Genomic DNA, 13,071 nt, shown 5'->3' with positions numbered 1-13,071 from the left:
CTGATTGATTGTCAGAAAATCACTTTGCGTAACAACTGATATTACCAGAATAAGTGTGATTAATTCTTATTGATTTTCAGAAAATTACTTTGGGTAACTGCTGATATTACCAGAATAAGTGTGATTTATTCTGATTGATTTTTGGAAATTAAGATTCCATATTTGTTAGATATTTGGGCATTAATGCACTTGATTCTCACACATTTTCAACTCTCCATGAAGCTTATAAAAGGAGGCTTCTCCTCTCATTCTAGGACACACAGATACAGAGTATCACACACTTAGTCTCTTTCTCTTCAGTCTCTGTAGTATTTTTTTGTGATAGAGGGAATGTTTGTTTCGAGTTCGCCTAAGCAAACGCAATGGTGCTTTCGTTCTGCTTGATAGTTGTTGTATCCTGGGAAATGGTTGCTCACGAATCCTCTAGCGCCATTCAGGTAGATGTGGTAAATCTGCTTTAAGGAAAACGTGTTTTGCGTGCATTGGCTTTGATTTTTCTTTGTATTGTATTTTTTGTATTTCCATTCTTCAATTAAATATATTAATATATATTTCGTTATTCTCCACTATATTATTTCTAACAATCTTAAGGCAGACTTTGACTCCTTAGAGAAGACGAATCGATTGAAGGGCAGAAACCATTTATGAATTTTGTTTGTTTTGTTATTTAATCGGTGCTGATAATATTTTATTATCTTTATATGCTCCTAACTTTGTTTAGTGTGTATATATATATATATCTTGACTACTGAACAGTTGGATCGATTCTCTGCCAAAATTCTTTATCTTACATATGTATTGATATAAAAGTTTTGTATATATGTTATATGCATTTTTTGGGATATTTGCGACATAAGTACCCAATGTTTGGGTTTTGTACGCGGCATAAACTCAATGTTTATTTTTAGTGGCAATAGTACCCAAAGTCAGTAAAAGTGTAATTCTGTGAGCCTCCTCTGTTAGGTCTCCGTTTCGTGATGACTGGACCAACACGTATCACTTCGTGATTGGTCCAACTCAATAATATTTTAAAAATAATTATGATTTGGACCAATAAAAATGTGACACGTGTCTGCCTAATAAGCTCATTAACAGACCTAACGGAGGAGACTAACGGAATTATAGTTTTACTAACTTTGGGTACTATTGCCACTAAAAATAAACATTAGGTCTATGCCGCGTACAAAATCCAAACATTGGATACTTATGCCGCAATTATCCCGCATTTTTTCGGTACTTTTATATTATGTTGTATCCATATGGAATATATCATTTATTGTATTTGCATGAAACATATATATATATGTCATATATGTTTAATGTATATTCTAGAATTTTAAATATATATCATATATTTATGGCTTTGGCATATTGTCTAATTTAAATATGTATATGCATGTTAATGAAATGCTCCACACATTCTTATAATAAATGGGGAAAGGTATATGCATATTCACTTACATTGTCGTTACAAATATTTATTTATTTATATATATACATGTGAGCGTATATTATCAGCACGATAATTATGAACATATTATGTAGATTTATTTTTTCACATATATGAATGATTTATGCATATTAAAAATATATATATATATATATATGAATGTAGTTGCATAGGAATTTTATATACATATATGCGCATATTTTATATAATTTAAGTTTAAGTTACTTTGAAATTTTATATATTACATGCAGGATAAATGTTTTATATAGTAATATATATATACATGCAAATGGAAAATTTGATAATGTCACGATGACAAGTGACTTTAAAATCAATGAGTGTGACAAATGTGTTTATATAAAAAATACAAATGATGGATGTATTATTCTTTGTTTGTATGTAGATAATATACTCATTGTTAGAAGCAACCAGTGAATGGTAAAATCTACCAAAGATATGTTGAACTCAAGGTTTGACATGAAGGACATGGGACTGTCTAATGTAATTTTAGGATTAAAGATTACAAGAACGTCAGTTGGACTTAGTTTCAGTCAATCACACTATGTGGACAAGATTATTGACAAATTTGGTAAAAATGATTCTGGTGTGTCCAGAACACCAATTGGCATAAGTCATCATATGTCAAAGAATAAAGGCGACAGTGTCTCTTAAGCTCAGTATGCTAGAGTGATAGGCAGTCTAATGTACTTGATGAATTGTACAAGACCAGATATTGCCTACACTATAAGTACTTTAAGTCGATTCACGAGTAATCCAGGTATTGAAATGGAAGGCAATTACAAGAGTACTTAGGTACCTGCGGTATACTCGTAACTATAGGTTGAGCTATACCGGAGATCCAGTTGTTCTTGAAGGATACACTGACGCAAGCTGGATTTCTGACATCCAAGACTCGAAAGGTACTGGTGGATATGTGTTCACTCTAGGTGGCGCAGCTGTTTCATAGAAATTCTCAAAACAAACTGTAATCACTAGATCCACGATGAAATCCGAGTTTGTAGCTCTGGATAAATGTAGTGAAGAAGTAGAATGGTTGTGTAATTTATTGGAGGATATTCCATAATGGCCTAAAATTTGTGCCTGCAATATGCATATATTGTGATAACCAAGCAACATTGATCGGGCATAAAATGTTTTGTATAACGATAAGTCTAGACACATACGTCGACGACATAATACCGTTAAACAACTGATCTCAACTGGAGTTATCTCGATTAATTATGTGAAGTCAAAAGATAACATTGCAAATCCGTTAACCAAAGTGTTAAACAAAGATCAAGTTGAAAAGACATTAGAAGGAATGGGACTTAAGCCCAAAGGAAATTAAGGTCGATATAAAGAAAACCCAACCTAGTTGACTAGAGATCCCAAGATCCAAGTTCAATGGGACAACCTAGTTATTGAGATTGAGTAGGATCACTGTGGGGGATTACCCCTACCCGTTCCAATGGTGAAATAGTGATGTCCGTTGTAAAAGAGGTTAAGCTCAAGCTTTTAATGACCTTTACGCATCGGAAGTTCGAGCAAAGTAATGCGGGATTGCTCTTAGATAAGATGTCACCTATGTGAGAGAAAAGTGGGGCCGCTTCGAAGGAGAATTGTGGGGCTCAATTCTCTAACACCTCTCACAGAACCAGGTAGATGTTCACGACCAAAATGAACATAACCATGAGAACCAAAATTATGCTGGAAAGATATCGGTGTGAGATATATCATCATTTACACAAACGACAGAATAGTTCAAAAACATCGCGTTTATTGATCAGTTAGTAAAGTAAATATATTATCACAAGGGAAGGTTAAAAGGTTAACACCTACCTATCCTACGCATGTATCAATTAGAGAACTCTATCACCTTGTTGCGTCGAGTCATTGTTTCTTAATGTTGATTAATTTCATTCATGTGGGGGATTTTTGAAAAAAATTGAGTGAATGAGAAATTGATGCCTAAAATGGTAATGATTCATAAAATCACTTTAATTAAAGATGAGATTATCATAATATTGTGTGATTTATTCTGATTGATTGTCAGAAAATCACTTTGGGTAATAACTAATATTACCATAATAAGTGTGATTAATCTGATTGATTTTCAGAAAATCACTTTAGGTAACTACTGATATTACCAGAATAAGTGTGATTTATTCTGATTGATTTTCAGAAATTAAGATTTCAGATTTGTTGGATATTTGGGCATTAATGCACTTGATTCTCACACATTTTCAACTCTCCATGAAGCTTATAAAAGGAGGCTTCTCCTCTCATTACAGGTCACACAGATATAGAGTATCACACACTTAGTCTCTTTCTCTCTTCAGTCTCTGTAGTATTTTCTAGTGATAGAGGAAATGTTTGTTTCGAGTTCGCCTAAGCAGACGCAGTGGTGCTTTCGTTCTGCTTGATAGCTGTTGTATCCTGGGAAGTGGTTGCTCACGAATCCTCTAGTACTGTTCAGGTAGAGGGGACAAATCTGCTTTAAGGAAAGCGTGTTTTGCATGCCTCGACTTTGGTTTATTCTTTGTATTGTATTTTTTGTATTTTCATTATTCAATTAAATATATTAATATATATTTCGTTCTTCTCCACTATATTATTTCTAACAAAAGTACATTCCGTCTATGTTTTGTTGCAATTGTTTATTTTGCCGCTAAGTCCACCACGTGATGTTAAATTTGCTTATAATATGGATACTTTTGCTGCAAACATCTCATAAATTGGGTACTTTTACTGCATATATCTATTAAATTAAGTACTTTCACCACAAATATTCATTTAATTTGGTACTTTCACCAACATGTCAAAGACACACTTAACGGTTGCAACTGACGGCTACAACAAAACATGGACGGAATGTACTTTCACTGGAAAAAAAAATTGGATACTTAAGTGTTATAATTATTATAATTTAAGTACTTTTGACGCAAATATCCATATATATTTATAAGTCCTAAAATACAATTTTACTATCCAAAAAAATATCCAAATTGTCATACAATCAAAGGAATTGGATGAATTTGATTTATTTTTAACGGTCCGTAAAAATCTCGAGATTGCCGTATACAAAAAGTAAAATATTTTTGCACATTGAACATGTTTTATACATAATAAGATAATAATAACAGGAAGTTTAAGTAAAACATGAAAAATAGTAAAAAATTAAAGTACACCGTAACTTTATGAAGTGAATATAATGAATTGAAAGGCTATGCTACTAAACAACAAAAAAAAGTGGGACATAAATGGAAAAATGGTCAACATTACAACTGGGTTATCATTAACTTTTGTGCACTTATCTATTTAAACAACAAATTATGTCATTTTAATTGTTAGGTGATTACCAAAGCTTAGAAGCCTTTATAATCATCATAGCTATCTATTCTTATTCTTATTGTTTTTAATTAAATATAAATATTGTTGTTATCCATTCTCTGTATTGGAATTTTCTCTTTTTAAGAAACAATTAATCAACAACAAAAAAAAAACAATATTAAATTATATCATAGTGGACAACTGTTTTTTTGGCCCCATGACCCCATCTCTAATATATATAATTAAATGTACATGAATACTTGAATATAAATGCCAATTTGTTCTTTAGTAGTGTAACATTGTAAAAATAACATTATTAAAAGAGAAACAGTCAAAATCAATGATGTGTGGAATTGATTAATTACTCCATATAATATTAATAACAATATATATAATGTATATATTAGGTATCTTGATTGGTAGTTGTACTTTGTAGCTATTCTAAGGAATGTGATTAATATACTGAGGTCAATTTAATTAAGAAAATAGCTAGCTAACTCTTATTAATTAAAATAGGTTTATTAGGTAACACTTAACCGTTGAAGCATTGGAATATTGGTAGAAGATTAGGATCAATAATTTTAAGTCATTATTTTTTTTAGCTATAGCTCTAATCTAGTATTAGCTAGACTTAAACTATTGCGTGGTAGTGAATAAACGATAGGATTTTCATTTTTAATTGCATTTAATATAATATTTAAATGTAACTTATTTATTTGTTTGTTAAAAATATAAAATTATGTTACCAAATTTTTATGGCACCGACGTACACCCAGTAGGGCTATAAAAGACAGATCCGATGGGGATAAACCCAAGCTAAGAGAAAAAAGCGAAATCGAACTCATCCTTAGCTAAATCCGGATGGGTGAGAGATGGGGTTAGCTGATATGTCAACTATAAATTTGATGAAGCATTTTTCACATGATTTACACATTTATTTTTCATTTGGTAGAGCACTTGTAATAGAATAGGTAAAATGCCTTATTATTTATAATATAGATAAAAAATTGTTACATAGTATTTCAATAAGTGATGTAAACTTATATTTTTTTTTATCTAAATGAATAGTTAAATACTATTAATCAAGATATAAATATTTTATTATTTTTTTATAAACTTTTGTATATATATGAGCGTGATATTATTATATTTAATTATTTTATTTCTTAAAATGAATAAAATATTTTCAAAAAAATATAATATTTAAATGATGTAGAGAAATTGATGTATGGTATAATGTAAAAGTTTGAGGTAAATTATAAAAAATTATGTTTTGGTGATGTATTTTGTCAGAGTACTCTCAATGGATGTTATGCTCTATTCTTTAAAGAGATATTTGCGGCGAAAATACCTAAATTTTACAAATTATGACACTTAAATACCTAACTCTTTTTTTTTTTGCGGCTAAAATACATTCCGTTATACTTTTTTGGCACCCGTTAGTACCTCACCGTTATCTAACAAGTAAGTTCCTATGTGACAGCTTCTGATTGGTCCCCGTTATTTATTATTAAATTTTTATTTAAAAAATCATTAAAATATTTAAAAACTATATAAAAATCATATTTTAATTAAATTAAAATTCATTAATCAAAATGCCTAAAACTAAAAATCTAATCAAAATAAACACTTTTTCTCTCTCTCTCTCTCTCTCTCTCTCTCTCTCTCTCTCTCTCCCGATTCTTCATCTTCACCATTCTTCTTCTTTTTTCTGTTTTTGTTCCTGGGTTGCTAGGCTGGAGAAGATGGATGTCGACAGTGGCTGGGATTGCTTGGACCGGAGGAGGACGAAGAGCACAAATCTGGGACTGCTTGGATGGAGCAGGGCAGTCAGTATCTAGACTGGAGAAGATAGATTTGTGACGCCGATGGGGCTAGCTTCACACGGAACCTGACCACCCCTGAGCATGGCGAGTGGCGACTCCAAAATCTCTGTCAAACCCAGATCCCGTTCGTCACCCATCCTCCCCCACGGATGACGTTGTCTAATTTGCACGACGACAACATTCCAGCCTCCACTCATCCAGATCTGCACTCCACCTGCGAAAAGAAAAAAAAACAAGAAGAACAAGATGAAGAGGGGAAGAGGAATGAGATGTAACAAAACAAATTTTTTCTCTGTTTTGTGCAAGCCAACACACACGAAAAAAAAATGAAGAATGGTGAAGAAGATGAAGAATCGGGAGGGAGAGAAAGAGAATAACGATTGTTTTTAAGAAAAAATTTAGTTTATATTTTTATTTAGTTTAAGTTTAAAATTCAGATCAGATTTTAATTAATTTAATTTTGTTTTAAGATTTAATTTAATTTAATTTTTTATATATATTTTACTTTTTAAATTGATTTTTAAAATTTTAATTATATAAAATTGAATATTTAATATATTTTTTAATTTTAAATAAAAATTATTTATTTGGACCAATCAGAAGCTGTCACATAGGAACTTACTTGTTAGATAACGGTTAGGTACCAATGGGTGCCAAAAAAGTGTAACGGAAGGTATTTTAGCTGCAAAAAAAAAGAGTTAGGTATTTAAGTGTCATAATTTGCAAAACTTAGGTATTTTCGCCGCAAATATCCCTTCTTTAAAATACCTTCCCAAAACACACATTTTTCTATTTTATCTCTAAGTTTTACATTATACCATATTTCAACTTCTCTATATATTTCTCTACATTATTTAAATATTATATCTTTAAACATATTTTATTAATTAAAGTAAAATAAAATAATTAAAAAAGAAAAAAGAAATAATAAATATATATACTAAATAGAAGAGAGAAATCTTATAAAGAAAAATAATAATATTAAAATATTATATAAATAATATATAAATGTAAATATAAATTAATTGAAGTTGTACATATCTATTATAAATATATGTATATTTTTATTTTTAAGTATTATATATATATATTATTTATTTAGGGGGAGAAAGTCAACTTGGAGAACTTTCGAGAATTTTCTTTTGGATGAGAATAATTAGATATTAACCAATCCCAATGTGATGAGGGCTTATTAATTATTAGTTCAATGTAGTCTTCGTAGCTTAACTTTACAGTTTGCATAATTTACGTCCGTACGCCTTATTATTTTGTTTGACTATAGAAAAGTTGTGAAATTTTACTTGTGTTTTCATTAAGCCTATATATATAGACGAGGGTTGAAAAGTTTAAAGGAGAGAGTGGATATTAAAATCATTCTAAAAAAATCGAAAAAATTATTTTATTTCATATTCAAATTTGTTGTACAAACTACAAACTTAATTGGTGAATTTGGTGTCTGTAATTATTTATTAATAGTTATTAAAATGATAGATTTTTAAATAAAACATTAATCCTAAAATCCTAACTAAATATAATTAATTCCCTAAAAAACCAAATTTAATTAAATATGTGTCTTAGTTTAATTAGATAGACAACATTAAAATATATTTTTTTGGATGATAAATTTAATTCCTTTTATTTTTATGCTTTAAAAATAAAACAAATAAAATCATTTTCAATTGTCTATACTTATGAATATTATAATACTAGGTGCAAGTAAAGTATTATGTACGTTTGCTTAGTTTTATTTAGAAAATTGATTAATTATTTTTATTAAGTTTTTATGATTGTCATTTAAATTTTAAATAAATAAATAATATCTTTTCTATATAATTAGTGTGTAGATAACAGAAATTTTTTGTTTTAACGGTTTTTTTATATTTTTTTAGGTTAATTTTAACGGAATATTCTTATATTTAACGGTAGTTTGTAAATACTTCAACTTAAATAAAAATAAAAAAAAATTAAAATATGATATTTTTGAGATATTTTACAATGATAATTATTTAAAAATAATAAATAATTAAACAAATTAAAATATGATATTTTTAAGATATTTTACAATAATAATTATTTAAAAATAATAAAACTATACGTTTTATGACTTAAATAAAATTTAATTAAACTCAAACTCACTTATTAGAATAATATCATATTAAACATATAATATAATCTACTTTCAATTAGCAACAAATTATTTTTTTAAAACATATAATATAAAATCTCTTGTTGTCATTCTCAAATTTAAAAACTAAAACAAACATAAATTTAAACTGTTAAACCCAGATTTCGAGCCATGGTAAATATGACCTCGAAAGTTGGATTCTCAACAAATGGTCTCGTAAGGATTGAAGTATGCTCCAAGATTGTATATTGAGCCTGCGAAGTACGATATATGACCTCGAATATATGAGCTCGAAACGATCTCAATCTCGAAAGGTAGTTCTGAGAACACACTCGTCTTCGGGGACGACTTCGGATCGGAGGTATCGAGCTAGATGTACGTACGATCTCGAAAGACACGTGATCTCGGGAGATGCCATTAGCTCGAACAATGACGTGAGACCTGAGATGCTAAAGCCTTAGAGATACGCGATAATCACCTTGAATATTTACAAGTGTTATAAATATGAGATGTAATCCTCATTTATTAATGTAAATCCCCAAGAATCGTGGGATATTATTTGGTGAGTTATGCGTTTCCTGGTCTTCAGGAACGTTTCCTTTTATATCTGATTATAGGCATTTAAAGCCATTTATTTTATTCACAAAAGAGTAACTACCCAAAATATGTGGGATAGTATTCTGCATCCTTCTCTATAAATAGAGAAGCCATGCACCATTGTAAAGGACCGAAATTTTGATCCTTGAGAGAAAACTCTGGAGAATTCATGCTAAAGAATTTTTCAGAGATAATCTTAAGATTAATAACAGAGACTCATGGACTAGGCAGATTTAACTGCTGAACCACGTAAAAAACCGTGTGTTTGATTTGTTTGTTTCGTTTGGCCATTGTCATTCATTGTTTTTGTGCTCTTCTTTTATCTGTTGACGAAAAACGGCGTCAACAGTTTGGTGCTTTCATTGAGAGCCTTAAGCATTCATCCCTGAGAGATTCATGGCGACAAACAATCAGAACACCCCTGATGAAAGCTACCCAAGGCGTCCTGGAAAACAACCAATGGAGAACCCGGAGTCTGAGGAGAGAAGTGGATCCTCCGATTCCCGGGGACCACCGCCTCCACCGAGGGACGAGGATATGTACTACAATCCTAAACGTTACGTTCCTATTGTAGAACTGGAAAACCGGCAGTTGAAATAGCTGTTGGCAGAAGCCAACAAACGGAATGAGGAGTTGACTAGGATGGCCGCAGAGGCGCAGGTGGCTCAGCCCCCGCCTCCGCGCGAAAACCAAGTCCCTCCTCCAAGGGACGTGCATGTTCCTCCCCGGAGGCCCCGTGGACGACCACGAAAAGATGCTGCCGCGAGGAGGCCGACTCAACCTCCGGCACCAGCAGAGCCATCTGCTCCTCCTAGGCCCCAGAGGAGTACCCGAGCTCGGGTCCCGCCTAATCCACCTGTGGAAGTGCCTTTAGGAACTGAGAATAACCGAGCTCCTACCGAGGCTCGGACTCAAGTTCCTGGTAGCGCACCGAACGCGACTGACCCATCTCAGGCAAATTCTGGACCCTCTAGGCCGAGGCAAGGGAGGCAGCCATCGTCGCCTATACGGTTCCCTCCATCTCCCATAAGATATCCTTCACCTCCCCGCAGAAACGCTCAACCTGTTCGGGATCAGGATCAAGGGCGTACGGGGGATAGACAAGGGCACAGGGAGACTTTCCAGGAGCGGAGAGGCGCACAATCTGAGAAAAGTCAGACGTCCCGGTCTTGCACTGCGGAAACGAGGCGGCATGGGAAGAACCCATCGCAAAATGACCGAACAATGAGTTTTACCAGTGACGAGTCCGGAGAGACCAGGTCCGTCAGTAAACGCGACCGAGGTCGTAAAAATACTGGAAGTCGCAAGAATCGTTCTGACCTGCGAAATCATCTAAATTTGAGCAGGGGGAAGGGAGATCAAACAAATCCGGACCTAAGGAATCACCTAAATGGGCGTAGGGATCCCTCACGGAGACGCGAGCCTGGGATCATGATCAATAACTGTCAATTCCAGACACCACCTAAGGACCCAGTCCAAGAAAGGATTGATCAGCTCGAAAAAGCCTTTAGGCTTTTAAAGAATGAACGAGGGAACGGTCGATATGAGGACTCTGACGAGGAGCTCGAGCCGTTTGCTCCAAATATTTCTAATACTCAGTTTCCTCAAGGGTTCCGAATTCCTCACGTCCCAGCGTTTGAAGGAAAAACCGACCCATGCAGTCACCTGAGTACATTCAACACTATTATGAGAGCTAGTAACGTGGGTTACGAGCTCAGGTGTATGTTGTTTCCAACATCATTGGCCGGACCTGCTAAGAGTTGGTTCGAAAAATACAAGAGGCACTCGATAACTTCATGGGATCAGTTGTCTAGAGACTTCAAGAAGCAGTTCCGAGCTATGATGGGAGTCAGACCAGAGGCATCCACTTTGACTAACGTCCGACAACAGCCGGGCGAAACACTGAAAAGCTATCTGACAAGATTTAATCTAGAGGTCGCCCGAGCTCGAGATGTGGATGACAGTGGGCACCTGATGGCTATCCGAGCTGGTGTTTTACCCGGAAGTGCCCTTTGGGATGACATGCAAGGGAAACCGGTGAGGTCAATAACCGAATTTAACAGACGGGCGCAGAGATTTGTCAATGTAGAGGAGGCGAGGTCAACGCTGAAGGCGACCTCGCAGACCGAAACTACAACGATAAACATTAACTCCGCCTCAACCTCGGCTGACCAAGCAGCTCCACAGCCTGCCTCGGAGAATCCCTCCAAGAGGAAAAAGAGCGAGGGAAATAACCCCGAAGCTGAAGGGGGAAAGAAAAAGAAAGGAGAAAGGTATTTCTTCGTATATAAAGTACACACCGAACTCAACGAGTCTCGGGAAAACATATACCTGGCTAATGAAAACCAGGTCCCCTTCAGGCGTCCGGACCCAATGAGAAATCAAAAGTCCAAAAGGGATTCCAGTAAGTATTTCCGGTTCCATAGAGACACCGGACACACCACTGATGAATGTCGACAGCTGAAGGACGAGATCGAGGGGTTGATCTCGAGAGGTTATTTCCGGCAGTACGTCAAAAACCAGAGTACTGGACAGACTACTGCGAGTCAGAGAGTAGCCGCGCCTTCAACGGCACAAAATAATAACTTCCGATCTCGGGAAGAAGACAGGCCTCCGCCGATTGATGGAGAGGATGTAATAACCATCTCGGGAGGGCCTCATCTCGCGGGAGGGGGCAGAAACGCTCAAAAGCGATACGTTAACGAGTTGAAGACAGGGGACGGGTCTCCTTATGAACCCGAACCTAGGGCACCAAAAAGCCAAAGGGTTGAAACGCAACCGATAACCTTCACTGAGGAGGACGCATCTCACATTTAGTTCCCTCATCATGATCCATTGGTTATTACTCTTCAGCTTGCCAACAAAAGAGTCCGCCGAGTTCTCATAGATAATGGGAGCTCGGTCAACATTCTTTATAAGGCGACCCTCGAGAAAATGGGACTCTCCCTTCGCGACCTGAAGGCATGTGCAACTCCTCTGTACGGCTTTTCAGGAGAAGGGACTGCTTGTATGGGATCCATTGAACTCCCTGTGACCTTGGGAGACTATCCAGTCTCGGTGACCAAGATGATGGAGTTCGTGGTGGTAGATTTACCATCTGCCTACAATGTACTGCTCGGGAGACCCGCCCTGGTTGGGCTAGGGGCAGTGTCATCTGTGAGGCACCTGGCCCTTAAGTTCCCAACCCCAAGCGGGGTCGGGACTTTAAAAGGAGATCAATTGGCAGGAAGGGAGTGCTATAGCATTTCTCTGAGGGGAAAGAAACAAACGAGCGCTCAGGCACTCGTTATCATACAAAATAAAGATGGAACGGTTTTAGAAATTGACGAGGAAATCGATCCAAGGATTGAGGAGAAAGTTGACCTCCAACCTTTGGAGGAGCTCGAAGAAGTTCAGCTCGAGGAAGTTGATCCCTCGAAGAAGGTGAAGGTCGGAAAACACCTCCAAGACGAGGCAAAATAGCAATTAATATGCTTTCTGAAGAAAAACCAGGATGTCTTCGCATGGTCACACTCAGACATGGTGGGGATAAGCCTGAATGTAGCGAGCCACGCATTGAATATAAACAAAAGCTTTCCCCCGAAGCAACAAAAGCGAAGACAGCTGGACGAAGACAGAAAAAAAGCACTAAAGGAGGAAGTCGACAGGCTGAAAGCAAAAAATTTCATTAGGGACGCTTTTTACCCTGACTGGGTAGCCAATCCCGTGTTAGTCCCGAATCCCAATGGGACGTGGAGAACCTG

This window comes from Humulus lupulus, chromosome 3, assembly GCF_963169125.1.
Source record: "Humulus lupulus chromosome 3, drHumLupu1.1, whole genome shotgun sequence".
NCBI classification, from domain to species: domain Eukaryota; kingdom Viridiplantae; phylum Streptophyta; class Magnoliopsida; order Rosales; family Cannabaceae; genus Humulus; species Humulus lupulus.
This window is presented reverse-complemented; position numbering follows the sequence as displayed.